We start from the raw sequence: 24,686 nt of genomic DNA on the forward strand, positions 1-24,686 counted from the left end.
TCGGAGTTGCATATTGGACCTAGCTAGTAAGCTGTCCCTGGATATAACAAGAGGGCTACGCAGAGAAGCAAGGCAACGAAACTTGGAGTTCTATGGACTGGGGCAGCCACGGGAGTGTTGAAGGGAAATACTTGGAATATATCAGGCACTCAGGGTTTATTCAGTGCACCAAGGCTGAGTCTGTGGCACCAAAGTCCATCTACCTTTGGTGCACTAGATAAGGACAGTGATTTGGAGATTAAAAGCATTATCTCTAAATCCTGGCTTTGCAGCTGCCCAGCTATGGGGCTTTGGGACATAAATTAATTCACCTATTTGAACCTCAGTTTCCCCATTTGTATAATGAGATAATGCCTAACTCGTGGACCTTATCAAGAAGATTACAGGAAATACTATTTTAGTTCATAGTTCAATATGTGGCATGTAGTCAACAAATGGTCAATATATTATTTTAATTAATTTTTATGGATGGGAGCAAAAATTGTTAACATGCTTGTGGCCCTAACCAGGACTGACAGGAACTAGGCAAACTTGGCTAACAGTGGTGGCATGAGATCTAGTTGAGCAAGTCAAGGAAACTGAGGAATTCAGAGGTGCAAACTGCATCTCAACTGTCAAGGGGTCTATCTTTGTTTCTTTATTTTACTTTTTATTTATTTTTTAGAGAGAGAAAACATGGGGCGCCTGGGTGGCGCAGTCGGTTAAGCGTCCGACTTTAGCCAGGTTACGATCTCGCGGTCCGTGAGTTCGAGCCCCGCGTCGGGCTCTGGGCTGATGGCTCAGAGCCTGGAGCCTGTTTCCGATTCTGTGTCTCCCTCTCTCTCTGCCCCTCCCCCGTTCATGCTCTGTCTCTCTCTGTCCCAAAAATAAATAAATGTTGAAAAAAAATTTTTTAGAGAGAGAAAACATGTGAGCAAGGGTGAGAGGCAGACAGAGAGAGACAGAGAGAGAGAGAGAGAGAGAGAGAGAGAGAGAGAGAGAATCTTAAGCAGGCTCCACACTTAGCATGCACCCCAACACAGGGTTTGAACCCATGACTTTGGGATCATGACCCAAGCCAAAATCAAGAGTCAGATGCTCAACTTACTGAGCTACCCAGGTGCTCCAATGGGACCATCTTTGAATGCATCTATTTAGTTAATTTCTTTTAAAGTTTCTTGCCAAAAATGGAGTATAGAGGGGCACTTGGGTGGCTCAATCAGTGGTTTCAGCTCATGTCATATCATGGTTCATGGGTTTGAACCCTGCATCAGGCTCTACACAGACAGTGTGGAGGTTTCTTGGGATTCTATCTCTCTCCCTCTCTCTCTCTGTATTGTTCATATTCTGAAAGAGACAAGACAGTAAGATATTATGGTTAAAAGTATGAGGTTTGAGTGAAATAATTTCAAAGCTCAGTTCTTAATTGTGTAGTCTTAAATAAGTTAACCAATCTTAACTCTGCTACAATTTCCCCAGATGTGCAACGAAACCTATCGATTTGGTCCTTCATCATATTATTATTGGTCCCTGCCAGATTATCTCCAAACTTATCGTTAAATCACACCCTTCCCCTAGCTAAGCTTCACTTAATTGAACAATAAGGAAATAACACAGTGAGTTCACTTTATTAGAATCAGGAATGAAGGCAGAACGTTCTGGTGCCCAGAGGATGATCCCATACTGGACCTATTCTGTTGTCATTCCTGGACTCTAGTTGTCTCCTGTCTCTAAGAAGTTCTCCAGATGAGAGAGTTGGGCCTTTAACATGCTAGATGAGGTCAAGGCTGCTGTCCCTGACTTAAGTTTCCTTGTAAGGCTTGGCTTTAAAAATAAGTTTCTGGAAAACAATGAACTCAATATATTCAAAGTCCAATGCCCCTTGTGCCAAATTTGCCTTCCACAGTTCCCAGGCTATTGGAGGGACCACAGAAAGTACTTGCATGGCTGGTCCTGCACTTTTGGCAACATCACTCATGTATCAGATGGACTTCATTCTGGCAGGCATGCAGAGGCCCTTTTCCCTTCGGTATCAGGAATAAACTAGCTCCTTGACAACCGGCATGAAGTCTGCCTATCTGGTGCTGATACAGGAAGAGAAAAAAGGGCTTATATGCCTGCGGGGGCCTTGGGGACACAGCATGTAGGCATGTGTGTGTGTGTGTGTGTGTGTGTGTGCGCAGGGAGTAGTTAGGGGTAAGAGATGAACACTGAAACATGCTTCTTGTCAATATGCTTATTTGATAATGATGAATGTATTAAATAAAAGTATCCATATAAAGTAGTGACACAGCACCTTGCATACAGTAAACATTCAGTACATGGTGGCTGCTCTTCTAATTAATAACCATGAAGCATGCTTGCATTGGTTAGGAGTAACCTGATAGCAAGAAACAGAACCCCAGGTTGAACTACCTTAGACAGGGGCGCCTAGGTGGCTCAGTCAGTCAAGCGTGTGACTTTGGCTCAGGTCATGATCTTTTGCTTCAGATCCTCCATACCCCTCTCTTATTGCCACCCCCCCTGCTTTCTCTCTCTCTATCTCAAAATAAATAAACAGTTAAACTACCTTAGACAAAAAAGGAGTTTTTTAATGTATCAGCCAGAAAAAAACAGAAATCCCAATGAGTTATCAGAGAGAATCATCTATAGGAAACAGTTTCATGGATGCTGGAAGGCTGAAAGGACAAAAAAGGAACCCTGAGCTAACACATAGATGGTAACTGCAGGAAGGAGACCTCCCTTGGCTGGGGCACAAAACAAAAGGGGTAAGCTTCCAGAACTGTGGATCTCAGAGAAGTGGCTCTGTGAAACCTAATGCTCAGACTTTTGAGGAAGGAGCTGTTTGCACCCCAGCTACTATTGGTTCCTCTGAGCGGTGGTGATGAGTCAGCAACTGATAGCCAACTGCCACTGCTGGGAAGACACTGATAATAACAGCCAGAAAACAGAAAGGAACCCCCTGCCCTTCTCTTTGGGTCTCCTTCTCTCCCTCTATTGTTGTCTGTAAGTGAAAAAGAAGCCAGCTGGGAAAGGGTTATGGGAAATGCAGTTTGCGGAATACAGAAAGGCAGGATGGAGCTGAGAGACAACAGGTAAGTAACTGGCAAATTGGTCATGGAATGCAAGGAATGTTTAACTCAGAAACCACAGGAACCAGGACATGGATGCTGTCTGGACCTACTCTCTCTTCTCAAACCTGTGTTTCTCACTCATCAACTTAGGTAGTCCTGTTCTCTATGGACATAAGCCATAGCCCACCAACAGTGATACCTTACAATTTTGGCCACTGAAAGAGAAAGCTTAGTTTTTTTTCTCAATTATAGTTGAAAAATTCTTAAGCAAGACTCTAATTTTAAACTTCCAGCTGGAAATAGGAGCTCCATCTAGAACCAGCCAACTATGACCAGGAACATAGGAATTGCCACAGAAAAAGAAACAGAGTAGGTGTTGGAGAAGGAACCAAGAAGTGGGTGCAGCCAGTCTCAGGATAGGCATCCTGGATGGACAAAACAAAAGATAGCCTCCACAATGGTAGCAAAGGACCTAAAACAGAAAAAAAATGTTATGGAGTGGGAGAAGCAGAGATGGGGGAATGCTTCTCAAGTGGCTGGGCATAGAGGTGAGTTGTTGAACCAAAGGGCCTTTGGAAACTGGAGGAGCCTGGAAAGGGCTTCAAGGGGGGAAGGAACATTGCTTGGAAAGGTGTGGAGATGATGTCCATGATGTCCAGGGCTCAGAAAGTAATCAGTTTGACTGGTGCAGTGTGGAATAAAAGTGACTATTTAATAAGAGTTGAAAAGCTAAATTAGGGGCAAAACATGGAATACCTGGCTAAAATGCATTTTTAAAAATTCTTTAGACATAGAGGTTTATGCTGCAGGGAGTTAGGAAGGATGGGTGGGAGGGGGAAACAGAACACAGGGAATACTATTGTATAAGAGTTTATGCCCAGGTGAATTGAAACTTAACTAAATTATGTCTGCCTCCACCTTAGTCTTGCTCTAATATGAACTTGACCTGATTTTGCAGCCTTTTTGAGTTTTTGATTTTTTTTTCCTCTTCAAGGTAGAATGAATAAAATTGTGCTGTTTGACTTAGATCGTGCTTATGAAATACTTGACTTTAGGGAAGCAGAGATGAGGGCATCTCAAACTTCGTAGTCACAAGGGACATTTCTGTTCTCTTTTGTAATATTTCAGTGATGAATCACTAATATATTTGGAGACATCAAAATTCCCATAAGAATCAGGCTCGTAGTCTAAGGTTTTCAACATACCCTCTGTTTTGCTCTCAGAATACCACAGTTAACGCTTAGGCGTGGATCCCATTGTGACTCCTTCCTTTCCTCCCACTTCCTTTTGGCCTGAATCCCATTAACTACTGCACCACAGTGAGAAGAGGAAGAGAAAGATCAGAGCAGTGAAATGTCATTCAGACTATGTTTGTTCTTCAGAATTCTCAGGAATCTGGAGCAGGCACAACAAGGAAACAAGCTAACAGAGCCAACTTGGCCATATATGAGCTGAGCTGGTCACCAGGGGCCTTCTCTGAATCTCAGTTTTTTCATTTTTATTGTGAGAATAGTAACAATTATATTTCGCAGATAATATGAAGACAAAATGAGGTAACAATTGCAATAAAAAACATCACGTCTCAAGTCTTTTCTGATTTCTAAACATGGACACTCTAATGGCCACGTGAATGCAGCTGAGGCCAGGATTCACTCACTTGGTGACTTTGGTTCAGGTGGCATTTGTGGACCTTGCTGCTCACCTTTTCTCTCCAATTCCCCTGCCACGTTTAGAGACCAACAGTCTCAGAAGAGCTCAAGATCAGAGATAAGGATGCCCAAATTTCTAAGTGGGCCAAAATCTGAGAAGGACCCAGAACTCAGATAAGTTGGAGGTACTCTGGGGAAACTTTGGCTGTCAGATGGATGAATCAACTTGAAAGCACCTGCCAGGATTGATAACTATCTTCTGGTAGACTAACCAGAAGAGAATAATCCAAAAAAAATACATGAATAAAGACACAACAATCATAACTGTTTCTTAACAAAGTGTGTCAATTATGATAAAGCTGTGTCTTTCCTAGATATGCAGTAGCTCAGTTAGTCACTTGAAGGCAGCAGCTTTAAAACTTCTGAGGACTTCTAATTGTCCCCAGGGCAAAACCCAAACTCCCCGTCCCTTATCTCCAGGACCCTTCCTGAACTGGCTCCAAACTATTGCCTTCACAATCCCAGTTTCTCTCCCTGGAGAGCTCTTCTTCTATTAGATCCAGCCTTCCCATGACTCTGCCTTTGGGGCTGGTGGCTTCCTCTCCCCAGCTGTCCCATTACCACTTCTGCTCATTTTTCATGACAGAGATCAGACATCACTTCCTCCAGGAAGATGGGCATTCTTACCTTCTCCCTCCTCATAACACATCCAACCTAAAACCCAGCTATTAAAGTAGATTGTCTTTCAGCTAAACTATGGGTAGTCCTTTGAAGGCAGAAGCTAGGGCTGATTCATTACATTCCACTTCCCTGATTCTCTCCACTTCAATCTGACATTTATAAAGTCTTTAGAAAGAATGAGAAAAAAAAAATATCTGTCTTGCATGTGTATCTATCCCTGAACACAATCTTTTCTGGGATTCCTCTCTCAATGAGAGCTAGGGTCCCACAGACCTTGTCATAGCCCTAGTATGCCACCTACTACCTATGTGACCATGGTCAAGTTAACTTAACTTCTCTGAACTCAGTTCTTTTCTTTTTGTAATGAGAATGGTAATAGCAATTCCATTTTGTAGAAAATATGAGGACCAAATAAGAAAATACTTACAATTTTTAAAAATATAAGTAAGAGAAATGCTATGTAAAAATTAAATATTTTAAAGTAGAAACAACTATGTGGGTTTTTTAAGTTACTTACTCAGAGGGTTAGAGTAGAAAGTAAAATTCAACCAGACAGGAAACAATAAAGAAATGAAAGGGGACAAAGATAATTAGAGCATTTCATAAATGGCTTCTGATAAGAGGTAAATAGAAGTGACCAAAATTAATATCTGAAATGAAAGGTTAAAGATTTTTCCTGAGATTATCAATAGTTTCCTGTGGTAGAATGTAAAATTCACATTACTGTTTTAATATTGACATTAAAACCCAAATGTCAATAAAATAATTTCTATTAAAGGACAAAAAATGCAAGTTTATACTTCAAGAGCAGAATACATTTTTAAACCCTTTTCCTTCTGCTATGCTTCTCTATTGCTTTATTCTTACATCAACCCTTCAAGACCAGTTTCTAGGTTTTACTCTGTTCCCCTTCTAGCCTCTTGATTCTGGCTGTACAGTTCTGCCCTTCCTCTCACATAAAAGCCATTTTAAAAAACTATTTCTCAAAGCAGCTTGGAAGATCTGAGTCATACAACCAAGTCACTTATCATCTCCACCTAGATCAGAGGTTGAAAAGGAAAAACCTCACTTTTCTACCTTCTGTAGAGGGAAAAACCCAGTCCCATCCTCCTGTGGGTCTGTATCCCTGTGTCTCCTTTACTTCTCACCCAGGACACGTCCCTTCTGACACGAAATGCATAGAGGCTTTTCCCCCACACCAAGCAATCCTCTGTGACACCAGCTCGGTATCTTACAATTTAACCTAATTCTGACACTATCTTCTGGGGAGAATGTCAAATCACACAAGTTAAGGGTTCCGTCTCATAAGACTAAGATTGCCCCTCTCTCCACATACACTTCAGATGCCAGTCCCAAGCCCACATTATCACCCACTAGCTATGAATCAGAGGTTCCTTCAACCCCGTCCTCATTTTTGATTAATTTGCCAGAGTGGCTCACAGAACTCAGGGCAACACTTACTTACCTTTAACCGGTTGATCAAAGGGCATGATAAAGGACACAGATGAACAGCCAGATGAAGAGATACATGGCATGAAGTCTGGGAGTGTCCTGAGCACAGGAATGTTTGTCCCGTGGAACTGGGGGCCATCACCCTCCCAGTGTGGATATTTTCTCCAGCCTGGAAGCTCTCCAAACTCCATACTATGGGGATTTTATGGAGGCTCAATTACGAAGGCAGGATCAATTATTAATTCCATCCCCAACCCCTCTCCCTTCTCTGGAGGAGAAGATGTGGGACTGAAAGTTCTAAGCTTCCAATCCTGGCTTGGTCTTTCTGGTGACCAGTCCCCACCTGGGGGCCATCCAGGAGCCCACCCAGAGGCGCCTCATTAGAACAAAAGTTGTTCCTTGTGCTCTTATCACTTAGGAATTTATAAGGGTTTTGGGAGCCCTGTGCAGGAACCGGGGGCAGAAACCAACATATATATATTTTCTATTATCTCATAGTGGTCAACTCCAATTACGAGAAAACAAGGTAGTTTGTGAGGCAAGAAATTTCTTAAGGCAAGAAACAATTTCTTAAGGCAAGAAATAAAATACATCAGAGAAACATCCTTCTCTTATAACTTTGCGAAATGATAGTTGAAGATTTCAGGGGGAAAACAAATTGAAGAGTAATTGAAAGGTAAACTGGGACTCAGAGAGTAATAAAACGCAGGACAGCTATAATGAGAATTATCCAATTATAATTCTATGGGGAATATGAAATAATACCCTATCCAGTTCTTTATCACAAAAGGCATTCATTTAAGGCCTGCAATTGTGAATAATTTCTCCAATCAAAGATTTCCACGGAGTCACAATAGTGGTATATAAACTGTATAAATAATCAGTTAATGAAATGAGCCATAAAGAATGAGGTAAACATCTCTAATATTAACTATAAATGCAGTTTCTTTCTTGCTTTTCCTTTTTATAGAGCAATGAGAAATGGAGGCTGGATGGTGGGTATAAATAAAATTGAAATGTGTGCACAGTAAAGCAGCATCACTTAGCTGGAGGGCATGTGGTCAGTCACCTGAACTGCTGATGACAGAGTCTGATTGTCTGGAGATCATGGGTATGACAAAATGTGCAAATCAAAGTCCCATTCCTATGACATACAGCAACCTCACAGGTCCTAGTTTAAGATGTGCTTATTTTTAATTTTTAAAGTAACCTTAATAGTTATTTGGTTTTTTTAGATTACTCAAGGGAAAATTGTTCTCTTTGTCTTTCTTTCTCTTTTTTCTTCTCTCTCTCTCTCTCTCTGGCTTAAATAAAATAGAATACAGAAAAATTTAAAGAAGAAATTAAACACCAACAGCAATGCCAACACACAAAATAACCACTTTTGCTATTTTGTGTATTTCATTCTAATCTTTTTTTCCTTGCATTTGAATAGGAATATATTGAAAAATGAAAATCATTCTCTCTATACAATTCATACCCTGTTTTTTCCATAGTGATCATTATTTTAAGCCCAGAGCTACCAAGTTTGGTTGTCTAAAATATTCAGAGCATTTTCAAAACAGCAAATTAGAAGAGACATTCAGGGACTGTTAAAGGAAAATATGCTTTCAACTCTCAAATGAATGTCTGAGAGTGTAGTAAGTTAGAAAAATCTTTGAGCGAATAAAATAATGAAAAGCTCAGGATTAGAGAGAAACTCGGAGAATATGTAATTCAACTGTTGTACAAATGTTAATTCCTTCTAAGGCATCTTTGCAGAAGGAAATACCTTAGTTACAAAGAATGAGGTGCTTCCCAATGGAGTCCTTTCCATTTCCAGAATGGTTCTTATACTAGTTAGGGCAGGGCTAGTATCTGTAACAGATAATCAAGTCAAATAAATCTAGCCAAGTCAAGTCCAAAACAGGTTACCTGACTGGTGGTAGGCTCCCTCCAGGCACTGATTCAGGGCACCATCTCCTTTCATCTCTGGCATGTAGCTTCTGAGGCTTCCAGTAGCATCCACATAAAACCAGTGGAAGGAGAAAGAGCATGGAGGGTTGTGCAAGGAAGTTATTTATGGAGCAGGCCTGAAAGCAGCAAATGTCACGTTCCATTGGTCAGAATTCAATCACATGGACATACTAACTGCAAACAAGCTTGGGAAATGCATCTAACTTTGTGCCCAGGACAAGGAGAAATAGGGTTTTGTAAATGACTAGCCCTTGGAAGCCACAGTTTTATTCATCAGAAAGTTCATTCTCATCTTGAGCCAAAATTCCACATAGATTGTTTCTAGTTCTTCCCCCGACAATATAAAATAATTAAAATCCCTCATTCACAAGATAGCCCTTCACATGTTTAAAGAATAATTTCATATATCTCATATGTCTTATTTTCTTCAATCTAAATACTCCAATTCCTTTAACTTCTTCATGTGACATTACTATTAAAGCATAGTCATTTGGGACCATTTGATATAGAAATAAGCACATTTATATACAGCAGTACACCCCAAAAGCATGGATTTTTAGGCATGAATATAATAACTAATATACATAATACAACTCTTCAGTTATCTACAAATAATTAAGCCTACAGGCAAAGTGTGTAGCACATTTAAAATATATGTCACTGAGAAATCATTAGAATAAAAAGGAATCCATTGTTTTAAAAAGTTAAGTTTCATGTGACAAGGTGTTGTCTTAGTATCAGTTGAAGCGCTCATACTGTACCCGTGGGGATATCAAAATGAGCCGGAGACATAACTCCTCCCCTTGTTCATATTCTCACAAATCAGATTTATAAAGAAAATAACCCTGAGAAAATAGTCCACGTCTCTTAAACTCCTCAGTCAGATCAAAAATAAAAGTGGGGCTGGGTTAAGAAAAAAAAAAAAAAGGGAAAGAAGATGCCTTTGAGGAGTGCATTTGCTTTGCTGTGTGTGTCTACTTGACCCGCTTTGGAGAAGTGAAGTTAAAATCTTCTCAACTCCTGTCCTAGTGAAGTGAGCTTCAAGAGGACCACTTGGAGAGATTCTGTGTGTCGTCTGCAGTTGGGAGGTACCAGGGAGAAGACTGGTGTCTAAGAAAGCAGAAGCAGACTGTAGGCTATGTAGAAAGCGAGGAAGAGGTTGACTGATTAGTTTAGGGACCCAGAGCCAGGGTCGCGGTCACAGGGAGATCAGCCTTTATTCCAGAGTCTGACAGGGCAAACAATATAGGCATGTTTCCTGTGGACCATGTGTGAGTCACACAGACCATATCATTGTGGAGGCTTCTTGGGTCCTATTCAATAGAGTGACCCAGATGAGCAAGAAGATACCTGAGAACCGAGAAAGTAATCACAAGTCTTGCCTTTGAGAATAATGATGCGTCTGCCTAGGTCAAAAGTAATGGAAAAGAGTAGAATTAGCCTAGCACCTTCATAGAGCTCACAAAAGCACTTTAAGAGAAAGTCACCCTTAATTATCTTTTAGGCCCATCCAGAGCTACCAGTTTAATCATCTTCCAGGGTCATTAGCACATAAAGCTCTATAGCCAAGTAAAAACTTTCCCATCACTTTATCTCACCTCACCACCCTTTGCCATATGGGAAGGTAGCATGTGAAGACCAGATGGGAAGGGACAGGAGAAGGAGAAATCCAAATGTCCCATTCCTGCTGTGAGCTCCAGTTCAAAGCAGACCCAACTGGGGGAGAAAACAAAATGTGGGTTTAAATTTTTGATTAAAATCATACACAAAGTATCCCAAATACTGAATTGAAAATGTGCTTGAAACTTAAAATAACTGTAACACTGTGTGTTTTCTAAGATTGAACAAAAAATATGTGTGAGACCTTCCCAATTTTTATTCAGGCAAGGGGGAAAAATGATCACAAGTAGTTTGTTCAACATACTGGTTCCACTTGGGTATTTGGAAAATTTACTAATGTGGAACACCTCCTTCCCAGATGATTCAAGATAAAAGAGATTTTTATCTGAAATAAAAAGTGATTTAGTATAACCACAGGACATGTGACAAGAAACAGACAATTAGGAATACCTCGTATTTGAATAGGATTGGCTGTTTTGGTAACAAATAAGCCCAGACCCTAGTGGTCTTACACATACTAGTTTATTGTCACTCACAAAGTCTCCTTCAGATCAGACAGCTCTCTGTGGCTGTTCCCTTCCGAACAGGGTCCAGACTCCTTCCATTTTGTGGCTACACCATCTGGAAAAAATAGCTTCCAAAGTTACAAAAGAGAGAACTTGCAGAGCTCATGCCCACTCTCAGATGTTGCTGTGCCAGAATAACCCATGTCACTTTTGTTCAGACAGCTGTCCAGATTAGTCACACAGCTCCCCCTGACTGGAAGGGCACAGAGTGTGTTCCTTTGTGATCAGGAAGGAAAGGAAAGCTGGATGAGGTGGGCACCAGTTCGTTTGTGTAGGGACCACAAACCTCCTGACTGGCTACTACAGTGTAGGTAAGAAGGACATTTAACACTGCATCACTGGGAGGGTCATAACGTTCACGTTCCTTCCTAACTGGAGATCCAGTTTTAATCTCATGTCTCTCCTAGCATGTAACTCTTTGCACCAAAGGGAGAGGAGCACAATAATCCTCCCTTCCGCTATAGGCGAGGCATGCAATCTGAAGAGAAGTGAGACATGGAGAGAGGTGAGAATAGCGAGGTTACCAAAAATGCTATAGGTTTAAATGGTTATTGGGTTAACATATAATAGTGACTGGCAAGTTGCAAAGTATGTTTAAAGGAACATTCTCCAAGGAAATATCTGATAAAAATTAGCATTTGAAGCACATATTAAGGAGCAGCATGAAACAGAAACATACATAAATGACGCTGAGTGTCTTAGGTGGCTAAGTGATAAGTGATAAGCATTGTAATGATACTGGTGACTTGATTAAATACACTCAGTATGTCCAACAATGGGCAAGATATTATATGAATTTTTTATCCTTATTACAAAACAAAGAATGAATAAGGATACTGATTTTATATATGATACATGAGAAGAGATGAAGTAAGGTCATATGAGCTAGGATTCTTTTAGCTATAAGCAACAGAAACCGTTGCTTAAATGATTTGGAAATGCGCTGTCTCACGTAACAGCAAGTCCAGAGGATCAGAGCTAGGGCCAACTCCAGGGATTAAGTCTATACTATGTTTCCAGGGTGCCAAGCTATTCCCATCCTTCCATTCTGCCACTTAAAGCATCAGTCTGTTCTCCTTTTGGCCATAAGATGGCTGCCACCAGGAGATGCTTCCCAATTAACATCCAGTAGGAGAAGGAAAATAAAACTGTTTTCCCTTTCTCAGAAGCCACCTGTTTTCCATCAGATCAGTGGTCCTCAACTGAGGATAATTATGCCTCCCCAGGGAGATTTGGCAATGTCTGGAAACATTTTTTGGTTGTCATGAGAGGGAGCAGCGACATTACCAGCATCTAGAGGGTAGAGATGCTGCTACAGGATATGTGCAGGATAGCCTCCCAAAACAAAACATTATTCAGTACAAAAGATCAATGGTGTTGAGGTTGAAGAAACTTGTGTTAGCCTGAAGCTACACAAGGCCACGAAACACATCTGTGCTCACCAGTTTATCCCAGCATGTAGCAGAGTGCCTGACACATAGAAAGTATGTGGTAAATATTTGCTTAAAATTGATGGAATAAATTTGATGCTCATGATGGTTCTGTGGTGTAATCAGGGTGGGTATCATTATTCCTTTTTTTTTTTTTTTTTTTTGCAGAAAAGGATGTTTAGCTCCAGAGAGCTTAAGTGCCTAGCTCAAAGTCAATGTCACAAAATCAAGATTCAAATTTGACCTTTCAAAAATGTCTAGTAGTATTCTTCCCCCTTCCTCATGCTTCTCTAGCAGTATAGATCTTGATCTAAAACTATGCTCACCTAGATTTCAAGAAGCCATGACTCAAGTGGACGCACAGAGATCATCAGTTCCCAAAGCTAGATTGCCTCGGCCTTACACAATCTTTCTCTAGATACAGGCCCACACTTATTTTGCAATTCATTATTGGAGTCTACCTATATGGGAAGCCATTCCCCCTGGCCCCAGAGACTGGTATGTTACTGTAGTTTTTTTTCTGTGAAGCAGGCCTGAGATCTCAACTAACCGAAGACGTGAGCTGGATGTTTTCAGTGCTCCTATTATTGCTGTTTCCTTCTCTCTGATACTGGAAAGAATTTGATAGTTTGAGTGATCTACAGGAAAGCAGGGCAAGTTGTTCACTCCCTCGATCTGATTCTGGATGTTTTTATAAAACATCTCCATATGGAAGCTTAGATGAGTGTCCATGGCCTGGGTTTCTTGAAGGTATCTGGGATTTGAAAATCCCTGAGGAGTAGGAAGGACCTTCAAGGATTGCTGAGAGCGGATACCTTATTCTTAGCTTTTTGTCCCTCCAACCTTGCCCAAGAGATTACTGGTGTGATAGGACAGCACATATAAGTCATCTCTTGTATAATAGGAGTTAAATACATACTCTCTTCCTGTATCTCTTTTCATCCCTGGACATTTAAGTCTCAGATCAATCTTAAACCAAAGAGTAAAGTCGACATGGTACTGAAACCCTGTAATAATGGGATTGAAGGGAAGTGCCTAAAAAATGAGCCTTATAAGTAAAGATGACCTTGCTGTCACCTTCATTTCTCTTCTTGTTTACTTGATCGCTCAACTATTTTACTGAAACACGGAAACTAATGATTAAAAAAAAAAAACTTGGAGTAAGAAGATAGCCTCTCTAAATGGTCACGAAGAGAAGGATGCTACTACCCAAGAGGAATAATTTCATCAGGTGACAAGTATTTACTGAGCCTGCTCTGTATAACATTGCATTGGACCCTCTGGAAGGCTCAGAGAAGCTTTAGACTCAGGTCCCATCTCCAGAAGCTCATATTACTTCTAACTTAAAATCTCATGGGTTGTACAAGATATAAACTTGGTAGAACTGACTACTTAGTGTCTATAATTAACAATAATTTATTATAACCTCCGAACAGAGGTCTCAAGACAATATGGGGAAAAATGGGCAAACATAGGGTATTAGAAATTAATTGTAAACATTTCAGTACAAAATGGAAATTGCTTTAAGTTGGCTCCATTTGAGAAATTTTCAGAAATCAGATCACATATGAGATCATCTTTAAAGAATGCAAAGTATTTCGGTAGAATAAGTTCAAAGCATATTGCCCAGGCCAGTTTATCCAAAATAATTTCTTTACAGGAGTAGTAGTTGATCTGGTTTACCAGTTTCTAAAACATACACAACTCCAGGAAATGATTCATCATTTCTTGGTATTTTGTTTTTAATTTTCTATTCTAAAAAAAAACCAAACTCTCAAGGTAATTTCAAATATATATGAAATTTGTTCCATTGTTCCCTGGAGTTCTTACACAGTTCCCAGGGTGGGGGTAAATGTAACACATCAAGGAAATCATGAGTCAATAATACCAGTCTGTAGTTCTGAGCTACCCCTTGTAGAATTTGACAGCACGTTCCCTAACTCCCATTTCCTGGCATGGTCTGAGTGGCCTCAGCTTTACTCCTTTAGCCACTGCAATTCACCACCTGCCTATTGATCTCTCTTCTCCAAAGCCAGAGTGATCTTTCGAAAACTCAAACCTGAACATAATACTACTCTGATCAGTGTAATCGGTGGTTCCTTGTTGCTTGTAGCAATGTTCTGCAGGGTTTATGTACTCCTGTGGATAATCAAAACATGCCAAGCATAATTTTTAGAGAATCCATTTCCAGATACCTAACTTCCATTCATACTCTCTCCTAAAGTTGATGTCCCTGAAAAAGCACTTTTGGCTAGAAAATCCCTTTCTCTACTTTCCAGAAAATAGCCAAACATCACACTCATTCTAAATTGCTATGGGAAATTCCTTAGGTTGTAAACAACTTCAAGGTACCACAAAAGGGAACAATTTGAAATATTAGTGTTGATATGCAGAATGTGAATATCTCTCATGAGTGGGTAGAAAAACTCTATTGCAAGTTCGATGGGTCTCATATTCCTTGTTTGCACAGCTAGTAAAAGACATTGAGAGAGAACTTAAATTGTAAGCTGACTACTAACATAGGCACATAAAAAATTCCATGAACTTGGTAACATTTCTGTAACAAAACATCTTCCACTTCCATCTACTTAAATTTATATGAAAGACTTAGAACCTGAGTGTTTAAAAACAACCGCAAAAGCAATAGAGTTGATGCTTACCCTTGACTCATTCTAGCAAAAATTAATATTTACTCATGGATTTTTAAAAAAAAATTTTTTTCCAACGTTTTTATTTATTTTTGGGACAGAGAGAGACAGAGCATGAACGGGGGAGGGGCAGAGAGAGAGGGAGACACAGAGTCGGAAACAGGCTCCAGGCTCTGAGCCATCAGCCCAGAGCCCGACGCGGGGCTCGAACTCACGGACCGTGAGATCGTGACCTGGCTGAAGTCGGACGCTTAACCGACTGCGCCACCCAGGCGCCCCACTCATGGATTTTTAAAGCTAACTTTTTAAAAAGTCACTATCCTTCTTACTAAGAAATTCAGTGCCAATGGAATTCTAATGTTTCATACTTATCAAAACGTGTAATACATTTTTGGATGTTTGTCAGACTATACCTGTACTATATCAATTTTAGACAGTTTTAGTTGCCAAATATGTTTGTTACTAATTTATTTTTTTTTTTAACGTTTATTTATTTTTGAGACAGAGAGAGACAGAGCATGAACGGGGGAGGGTCAGAGAGAGAGAGGGAGACACAGAATCTGAAACAGGCTCTAGGCTCTGAGCTGTCAGCACAGAGCCCGACGCGGGGCTTGAACTCACAAACAGCGAGATCATGACCTGAGCCGGAGTTGGACGCTTAACCGACTGAGCCACCCAGGCGCCCCAGTTTGTTACTAATTTAGAAAAGTGTTTTCACTTTTCCAAGTTTCAAATTATTTTTGAATTTCAGGATTTGAGGTAAGGGGTTAAGAAATTGTTCTTATGCTAACAATTATAATGATAACTCGATCAAGAAAAAATATAATAAAGATCTATGGTTACAGAAAATTTTTGAAGTGTTAAAATATTTTTCTTTTAGGGAAACATGAAGTGATCAATGAACTGTTTTCATGAATAAAAGTAATTAAGATAGAATTCTGAACAGAACCACATTTATGTAGAAGAGTAGAGTTTCACACAAATGGAACAATTATTCCCCTGGTTAACTATCTTAGAAAGATGTCAATTTCAGTAGAGTTCAAATGGTCACCTTTTAAATTGTTTGAAAAACATCTTTCTCTTTCTGGTGGAGATCTTATCTCTGGTTGGTAACTGTGTGTACTCTGAGACATGTAAATGTTGGGGATAATCAGGGGTTTCCCAGTAGCAGTGAAGTTTGCAGAGGAAAGTGCCTCCTGCCGGAAGGAAGCAGGCCTGGACCCAGGAGGAAACCTGAAAAGAGAGCCTAGATTCGGGTCTGTGCCTATGAGCTATAGGGGTAGCTACTTTGTAGCAAGCAAACATTGCTCTTTGTGTGGTACTTCATTAACAGCCCTTTGCTCTTGTAGAGTTTATAATCTTTTAAGATGCTGGAATAATTAAAAATATGCAAAAGACTAATCTGGTTGATCACCAAAGAAAGAGCAATACAGCAGCCCAAGCCTAGTCAAGAAAAATATTCTTTTAATCAGATTTTACCGAACATCCTGTTCACAGCACAGAATAACACAGTCTTCACATTTCAGTTCCTTCTTATAAAATCACACCCATTATATAATGGGGTAAAGTGAGAGTAGAGGAAATATTAGGCAATTCAGGACAAATTAACTTATTAATGCAACCTTCACCTTTTTCCTAAGATATACATATATATATCTTATATATAAAAAAAAATCTTTGTAGGCCTCAGTTTCTTCATCTGCCTCTTTCATTGTACCTCTTTCATAGGACTGTTTGCGGGTATTAGAAATAATGTGTGCAAATACTTAAAACAATATCTAGAATATATTAAACACTCACTAAATGTCAACATTTACTATCAAAATAGTGCCATAGCACTCACAGATTATTCATGACTTAGATCATTTGATCATTGGATCAACTACCAGAAATCACTGTGAGATTTTTATAATTTCACAGAAGTGTTATGCCCAGAATTCGTGATCCCCAAAGACCACCAGGGAGCCGAGTCCGATGCAAAAGCAAAAGAGCCTTTATTCGAGCTAGCTCGAGCTCAATCCCCTACCTGCACCGACGCAGCGGTGAGAGATACCGGAGAGAGAGCGAGTTTCAAAAGCACAAAGGTTTTATAGGGGTCTAGGGGCAGTTGGTGAGGTAATGGCTGTGGCCTCAGCTGATTGGCTGGGGAAGGGTTGGAGTCCTGTTACGCAGGTCGCTGGGCGTGTTTTGATCAGGAAGTTTGAAAGGGTGAGCGGGAGGTTACTCAAGGGGAGGAGGCGTGGTCTAGGTGAAGGACACAGAACAAGATGGAGTTGGCCGGCGTAGGCCCGCCCTTTCATTCCCCCCTTGTCATGTAGCTTAGGGACCCAATCATGGGACCGGCTGCATTTATAGTGACAAGGGAACAGAGTTTGGAGGGTTCGCAAAGTTCTGGGAAGCAAGTGTCCCTGGGGTGGCTCTGGGAGGTCTGATTAAGTATTGTCCCCGAGCTGGTGTCTATGATCTGCCAGGTGATGTTTTGGGGGGCGTGGGGACTCCCGGCAGCATGAGCAATGACAAGCAGAGTTAACAGAGTTACCAATGTTAGGTGGGTCAAATGTGCTGTAGCTTGAGCTTGAGCGGGTTGTGTTGGTCCCAACTGATGGCCCATCGCATGAAGAAGTCCTTCCGGATCGCGGAGGGGTCCGCTGGCCGAACGTGGGTGTGATGGACCCAGGTCGCGATGTCGTCTACTTTGAGAGCGGTGGGGGTTGTCAACACCACGATGTAGGGTCCATTCCAGCGCGGCTCGAGGGTCTCTCGGTGGTGCCTCTTGACGTAGACCCAGTCTCCCGGCCTGTAGTGATGAGGTGTCGGGGTCGGGCCAGCCTCGTAGATGGACGGAGGCTCGGCCAAATGTCCTCGTGCACCCTCTGGAGCCCTCTCAAGGAAAGAAAAAGTTCTTGATCTTTAAACTCAGCAATAAGTTCAGCTAGAAGGCTGGGAATAACAGGGGGTGGCCTGCCAAACATGATCTCCTAGGGAGTAAAACCCAGAGTGTAAGGAGTGTTTCTAACCCGGTAAAGGGCGTACAGTAGGAGAGTCATCCAGTCCCCGCCAGTCTCCATGGTTAATTTGGTAAGGGTCTCTTTTAGGGTTCTATTCATTCTTTCTACCTGTCCTGAGCTCTGGGGCCTATAAGCACAATGTAATTTCCAGTTTGCCCCCACCGCCTTGGCTACTGCCTGTGTTACCTGCGAGATAAAAGCTGGTCCATTGTCTGATCCTTCCATGGCAGGAAAACCATACCTGGGTAAGATGTCTTCTAGTAGCTTCTTAGCCACCATCTGAGCCGTTTCATGCTTGGTTGGATATGCCTCCACCCAGCCAGAGAAGGTGTCTGTAAATACTAAAAGATATTTATAACCATACTTTCCTGGTTTGACTTCAGTGAAGTCGACTTCCCATTGGGCTCCCAGTCTGGTGCCTCTGAGCCTGGTTCCTTTTTTATTTGATGTGGCTCTCGCGTTGGTGAGTTGGCAGGTCTTGCAGGCAGATACAACTTGCTCTATTTTGGTGTCCTGTTGGTGAATCTTGATTCCGGCATGTCGGATTAAGTCTTTTAATTTTCGGGCCCCCATGTGAGTAGACCGATGCATGTGCTCTAATGCTGAGACTCCGAGCCGGTCTGGCAGCATGAGCTCCTTGTTAGGTGTATACCACCATCCCTTTATCTCCTGGGCCATGGGGAGTTTCTTGATCTGCTGTAACTCCTCCTGGGAGTATTTGGGCTGGTCTGGTAAAACTGGGTCTCCCGGGTCCAGTAGTTGTATGGTCATGGTGGGGACTGAAGTAAGGGCTACTGCCTTGGCTGCCTGGTCAGCCTTTCGATTACCTCTAGCTACTGGGTTATCAGCTTTTTGGTGCCCTTGGCAGTGGATGATGGCTAGCTTGGCAGGAAGCCATAAGGCCGCAGGCAGGTTAAGTATCTCCTGCTTATTTTTTATAGTCCATCCTTCTGCCGTCAGTAACCCCCTCTCCTGATAAATTGCCCCATGAATATGAGCTGTGGCAAATGCATAACAGCTGTCTGTATAGATGTTAAGCCGTTTTCCAGCTCCCAGCATCAGCGCCTTGGTGAGGGCTATGAGCTCTGCTCGCTGAGCTGACGTCCTGGAGGGTAGAGCCTCCGCCCATACGGTGTCCGTTTCAGTGACCACCACTGCACCCACATACCTGTGTCCGTCTCGCACAAAGCTGCTGCCATCAGTGAACCAAGTAGCCTCGGCATCGGGGAGGGGCCGGTCGGTCAGGTCCGTCCGGAATCCATGTACTTGTTCCATGATTCCTGCACAGTCATGTAGTGGAGCACCTAGGTCAGGGATGGGCAGCAGGGTTGCAGGATTGAGGGCTGCACTGGGGTGGAACCACACTCGTGGAGGGTTGAGTAGGAGGTTCTGGTAATGAGTCATATGTGTATTGCTCATCCATCTATCTGGAGGCTGTTTCAGGACCCCTTCAATGGCGTGTGGGGTCGTGATCCAGATCTCCTGTCCTAGGGTCAGTTTGTCTGCATCCTTGACTAGGAGTGCTGTCGCTGCAATAATTCTTAGGCATGGTGGCCAGCCAGCAGCCACTGGGTCTAGTTTCTTAGACAGGTAAGCCACTGGACGGTTCCAGGGGCCTAAGGCTTGAGTTAGAACCCCTTTTGCTATTCCCTTATGTTCGTCTACAAAGAAGTGGAAGGGCTTCGTAATGTCTGGTAGGCCCAGGGCTGGGGCACTTAGGAGGGCCTTTTTTAACTGATTAAAGGCAGTTTCTTCTTTTTCAGTCCATTTAAATGTTTTCCCCTCTTTGGTAGCTTCATATAGGGGCCTGGTGATCTCAGCAAAACCTGGAACCCAGAGGCGGCAGTAGCCGGCTGATCCTAGGAATTCCCTTACTTCTCTTCGGGAGGTGGGAGTAGGGATCTTTAGGACAGTTTCTTTTCTGGCATCTGATAACCTCCGCTGTCCTCCCTCCAGGATATATCCCAGGTAACTTACCCTCTCCCTGCATATCTGAGCCTTCTTTGCGGATTCCCGGTACCCTAAGGCCCCCAGGGTAGCCAGCAGGTCCTGGGTCCCTCGCTCAGTCTTTGGCCATGTAGGCAGCAATCAGGATGTCATCTACGTACTGTAGAAGGGTGAGGCCAGGGTGCTCCCTTCTCTACTCACCCAGGTCCTCGTGTAGTGCCTCGTCGAAGATGGTGGGTGAATTTTTGAATCCCTGAGGTAGCCGTGTCCAGGTGAGTTGCCCACTGTAGCCCTCCTCCGGATCATGCCACTCGAAGGCGAACAAGGGTTGGCTCTGGGGTGCCAACGGCAGACTGAAGAAGGCGTCCTTTAAATCTAGTACAGTATACCAGACCCTGGAGGGCGCCAAGGAGCTCAAGAGAGTATATGGGTTGGGAACAGTTGGGTGTATGTCCGCGACCCTCTTATTTACTTCCCGGAGGTCTTGTACCGGTCGGTAGTCATTTGTGTGAGGCTTTTTGACCGGCAGTAGGGGGGTGTTCCAGGCAGACTGGCAAGGAACTAGTACCCCTAGGCTTCGTAGTCTCCGGATGTGTGGCTGGATCCCCTTCCGGGCCTCCTGAGACATGGGGTATTGTTTGATCCTTACCGGACTCTCTCCTGGCTTGAGCTCTACCAGGACTGGGGTCCTGTGAGTGGCTAGTCCCATCCCCCCCATCTCTGCCCAAACCGAGGGAAATTCTTGTAGCCATCTGTCTATATTATTCTCTCTCGGGAGCACCTCCTGGTGGAGGAGGTATTCATCCTCCAGTTTCATGGTCAGGACCTGGATGGAGTGGCCCTTGCCATCGGTGACCTGAGGCCCCCCTTGTCTGAAAGTTATCTGAGCTCCAATCTTGGTCAGTAAGTCCCGTCCTAACAGCGGGTAGGGGCATTCTGGTATTACCATAAAGGAGTGGGATACCCGGCCGGTTCCCAAATCTACTGTTCTTCGGGTAGTCCATGAATACTGGCTCATACCAGTTGCCCCTTGTACCCAGGACTTCTTCCTGGCTAGCTTTCCTTGTGGGGTGCGAAGGACCGAATGTTGTGCTCTGGTGTCGACAAGAAGTCAACAGGGGTCCCCTCCACTTTAAGAGTTACCCTGGGTTCGGGGAGAGGGTCCGAACCCCAACTCCCCTAATCACTTAGTTCATCTAGCTCTAGGACTTTTACTTGATCAGTCTTGCTTCCCTTCCTGCCGGCCTTTTTTGGACAATCTCGGGCCCAATGCCCTATCTTCTTGCAGTATGCGCACTGATCCTTCTGCAGCCTCTGCTTCCCCCCTTGGTGGTTCCTTTACCTTTTCTTGCGTCGTCTGCCAGCTGCTGGAGACAGCGGTCTCGTTCCTCGGGGAAGTCAGCAGTGATAGCTAGTAGTATTCTGTCCAGGTCTCGAGTCTGCTTACTGCTGGCAGCCGCCATGGCGCGAGCCTGCTTGTCCTCAGGAGGCTCCCGGTTATTATATACCTTTTCGGCTACCACCAGTAAGTCCTGCAGACTTTTTTCTCCTAGTCTATCTATTTTCTGTAATTTTCTCCTAATGTCTATGGCTGATTGGTTTACAAAGGCCATGAAAACAGCTGCCTTGCTTTCCGGAACCTCTGGATCCATGGGGGTATAGGTATGGAATGCCTCCATGATCCATTCTAAAAAGGCAGCCAGAGATTCATCTTTTCCCTGTTGTACATTTCCTACCTTGGCCAAATTGGTTGGCTTCCTAGCAGCCATTCGGAGACCCCCCATTAGAGTCTGGCGGTAGACCTGGAGCCTCTCCTTACCTTCTGCGGTGTTGAAGGCATCTATCTGAGCCTGGTTGGTGGTGGGATTCCCGTCTGCGCCTGGAACTAGCTTTCAGGCCCCACTGAGGATTCTTTCTCTTTCTTCAGTCGTGAACAGGACCTGCAAAAGCTGCTGGCGATCGTCCCACGTGGGCTGATGGATAAAAAGAACAGAGTCTAATAAATCAATAAGCCCTGCCTGTTTCTTGGAAAACTTAGGATTCTGAGCTTTCCAATTGTAGAGGTCACTAGTGGCGAAAGGCCAATAGTGATGGGGCTAATTCCCCTCCACGTCTGGGGGTCCGGTGGCTCACAGGGGCAGAATAGTGGAGTCGGCGGCGGAGGCGGGTTGCTCCCTCTGAGCCCTTTGTCTGGTAAAGGGCGGGCTTCCCACTGGAGCATTTCCGCCTCCCGCGGAGGGGGAGGATGGTGTTCTTCCGGCATCCTAGAGGGGTTATACAGGGGAGGAAAAATTAATTCTTCTTCAGTACCCCCCTGTAAGACAGGGTAGAGGGGTGCTGAAGGCTGGGTAAGACTTTCCTTCTTCTTTGTCCCCTGCAAAGCAAGAATGGGTTTTGGCTCTGGAGGGAGTGGGGCTAGGAAGGGCTTAAGCCAAGAGGGTGGGTCTTCTACAAGGTCCTGCCAAGTGATGATGTAAGGGAGCTGATCAAGATGGCCCGTCTTAGGCTGAGAGATGATACTCCTGACTCGGTGGATGGTAGGGAGGTCGAAGGTCCCCTCTGGTGGCCATCCGACATTGAAAGTTGGCCACTCGCTAGAACAAAAAAACTGCCACCGACCCTTTCGGACTTCCACACTGAGGTTGATAGCTCTTCCCCTCACATCCTTAAAGTGATCAATCATAATACTTAGAGGAGTAGTCTGAGTCTGTCCCATAATGTCCGTCCAGTAAGTCCACAGAACAAAACAGAGAAACACAAAAACAGACAAACAGAGGGCCCCTAGAAAGTCTTCCAACTCCATGGAAGCAAAACTGAAAGCTAGCTTAGACCTTTGAGGGGATTCCACGTCCCTCCAAAACCGAAAGCTAGATGACGGCCTCACGCCGACCAGCGGGAGCAACCCGCCTTGTCTCAGACCTTTGAGGGGATTCCACATCCCTCCAAAACAGATGAGGGGATGCCACGTCCCTCCAGAAGGGAGAATCAGAACGTCTTCCAAAACTCCCGGCCCGTGGTCCTCCAGTGCGTCCACTTAGACTGCGTCGGGCACTACCAGAATTCCAGAAATGAGCTCACACAGAAAAGACAGAACAAACAGACAGACACTAACCGTGGCCGGTCAGGCTCTCCGGGTCGGGGGTCCCTCAGGGGTCTTGGGGATCCCGGGCTGAGCCCCCAAATGTTATGCCCAGAATTCATGATCCCCAAAGACCACCAGGGAGCCGAGTCCGATGCAAAAGCAAAAGAGCCTTTATTCGAGCTAGCTCGAGCTCAATCCCCTACCTGCACTGACGCAGTGGTGAGATACCGGGGAGAGAGCGAGTTTCAAAAGCACAAAGGTTTTATAGGGGTCTAGGGGCAGTTGGTGAGGTAATGGCTGTGGCCTCAGCTGATTGGCTGGGGAAGAGTTGGAGTCCTGTTACGCAGGTCGCTGGGCGTGTTTTGATCAGGAAGTTTGAAAGGGTGAGCGGGAGGTTACTCAAGGGGAGGAGGCGTGGTCTAGGTGAAGGACACAGAACAAGATAGGGTTGGCAGGCGTAGGCCGGCCCTCTCAGAAGGAGCTTAGATCTAGCTCCTTCTGAGAATATAAACACACACACACACACACACACACACACACACACGCACACACAGTTTGAAGACCAGAAAAAAACCAGGAAATAAACATTTTTAAAAGGCATATTTCATAATAGCCAGTAAAAATATGAGAACACTACATGAATTTAACAAATATATGTAAGATTTTTATGCAGAAAATTATAAAATTTTATTGAAAGACTCTAAAGACAGAAATAAATGCTCCTGAATTGGAAAACTTTTAAGATGTCAATTCTCCTCCAAATTGTTCTATGAAGTGCTCGCTTCGGCAGCACATATACAAATTGTTCTATGAAGAAATAAAACATAAAATCCTAAAAGGTTTTCCACGGAATGTGATGTTACAGGCTCATGTCTCCTCAGAATTCATGTAGTGAAGTCTTAACCCCCAGTACCTCAGATTGTGACTGTATGTGAAGACAGGGCTTTTAAAGGGTAATTAAGTTAAAACTGAAGTTATTAGGGTAAAGTTGAAAGTAAGCATACCCTGGGGTGCCTGGGTGGCTCCGTCTGTTAGGCATTTGACTTTTGATTTGGCTCAGGTCATGATCTCACGGTTCGTGAGATCGAACCCGCGTCAGGCTCTGTGCTGGGATTCTCCCTCTCTCTCTCAAAATAAATACATAAACTTAAAAGTTAAAAAAAAAGAAGAAGAAAAGCATACCCCATAATCCAGTATTTCAACTCTTTGTTGTATATACCTTGAATGCATTTTAATGGGCATACAGAAACATGTAGAAGAATGTTCAGAGAAGCACTTTTTTGTAATAATAAATAATTGAAAAAAGCCCAAATATCCACCTCCAGGAAAATGATTACATGATTTAACCACAGTGGATTCTATTTACTAGTGACAATAAATGAATTAAAGCACTACAAGTAAACATGATTCTTCTTACAACCACAAAAATTAGATTAAAAAATTAGGTTGCAAAAAAAAATTGTAATGAGATGCCCCTGATATCAAATTAAAATGAAAACGATTGCTAATGGTAACACACATGTGAGGTTAAAAAAAAATTTTTTTTAAAGAAATCAGAATTATCAAGATGAAATTTGGAACAGTATTTCTGAGT

General features: G+C 43.2%; 2 long non-coding RNA genes across 3 annotated transcripts; both read right to left on the reverse strand.

Moving 5' to 3' along the window:
• Positions 1-8,210: 8,210 nt before the first annotated feature.
• LOC123379650 lies at positions 8,211-11,834 on the reverse strand. The gene is made up of 3 exons (XR_006584370.1): positions 10,948-11,834; positions 10,390-10,507; positions 8,211-8,907 (listed from the first exon to the last, which is right to left on the reverse strand). It is a non-coding gene; the product is annotated as an uncharacterized LOC123379650 (long non-coding RNA).
• An 8,741-nt stretch (positions 11,835-20,575) lies between these two features.
• LOC109502373 lies at positions 20,576-23,353 on the reverse strand. Of its 2 annotated transcripts, XR_006584369.1 has the most exons (4): positions 23,296-23,353; positions 22,144-22,274; positions 21,830-21,983; positions 20,576-20,629 (listed from the first exon to the last, which is right to left on the reverse strand). It is a non-coding gene; the product is annotated as an uncharacterized LOC109502373 (long non-coding RNA). The 2 variants fall into 2 exon arrangements; XR_002744519.2 differs by lacking the exon at positions 20,576-20,629 and having other exon boundaries at positions 21,763-21,983.
• Positions 23,354-24,686: the final 1,333 nt, after the last annotated feature.

Source organism: Felis catus, chromosome C1 (genome assembly GCF_018350175.1).
Source record: "Felis catus isolate Fca126 chromosome C1, F.catus_Fca126_mat1.0, whole genome shotgun sequence".
NCBI classification, from domain to species: domain Eukaryota; kingdom Metazoa; phylum Chordata; class Mammalia; order Carnivora; family Felidae; genus Felis; species Felis catus.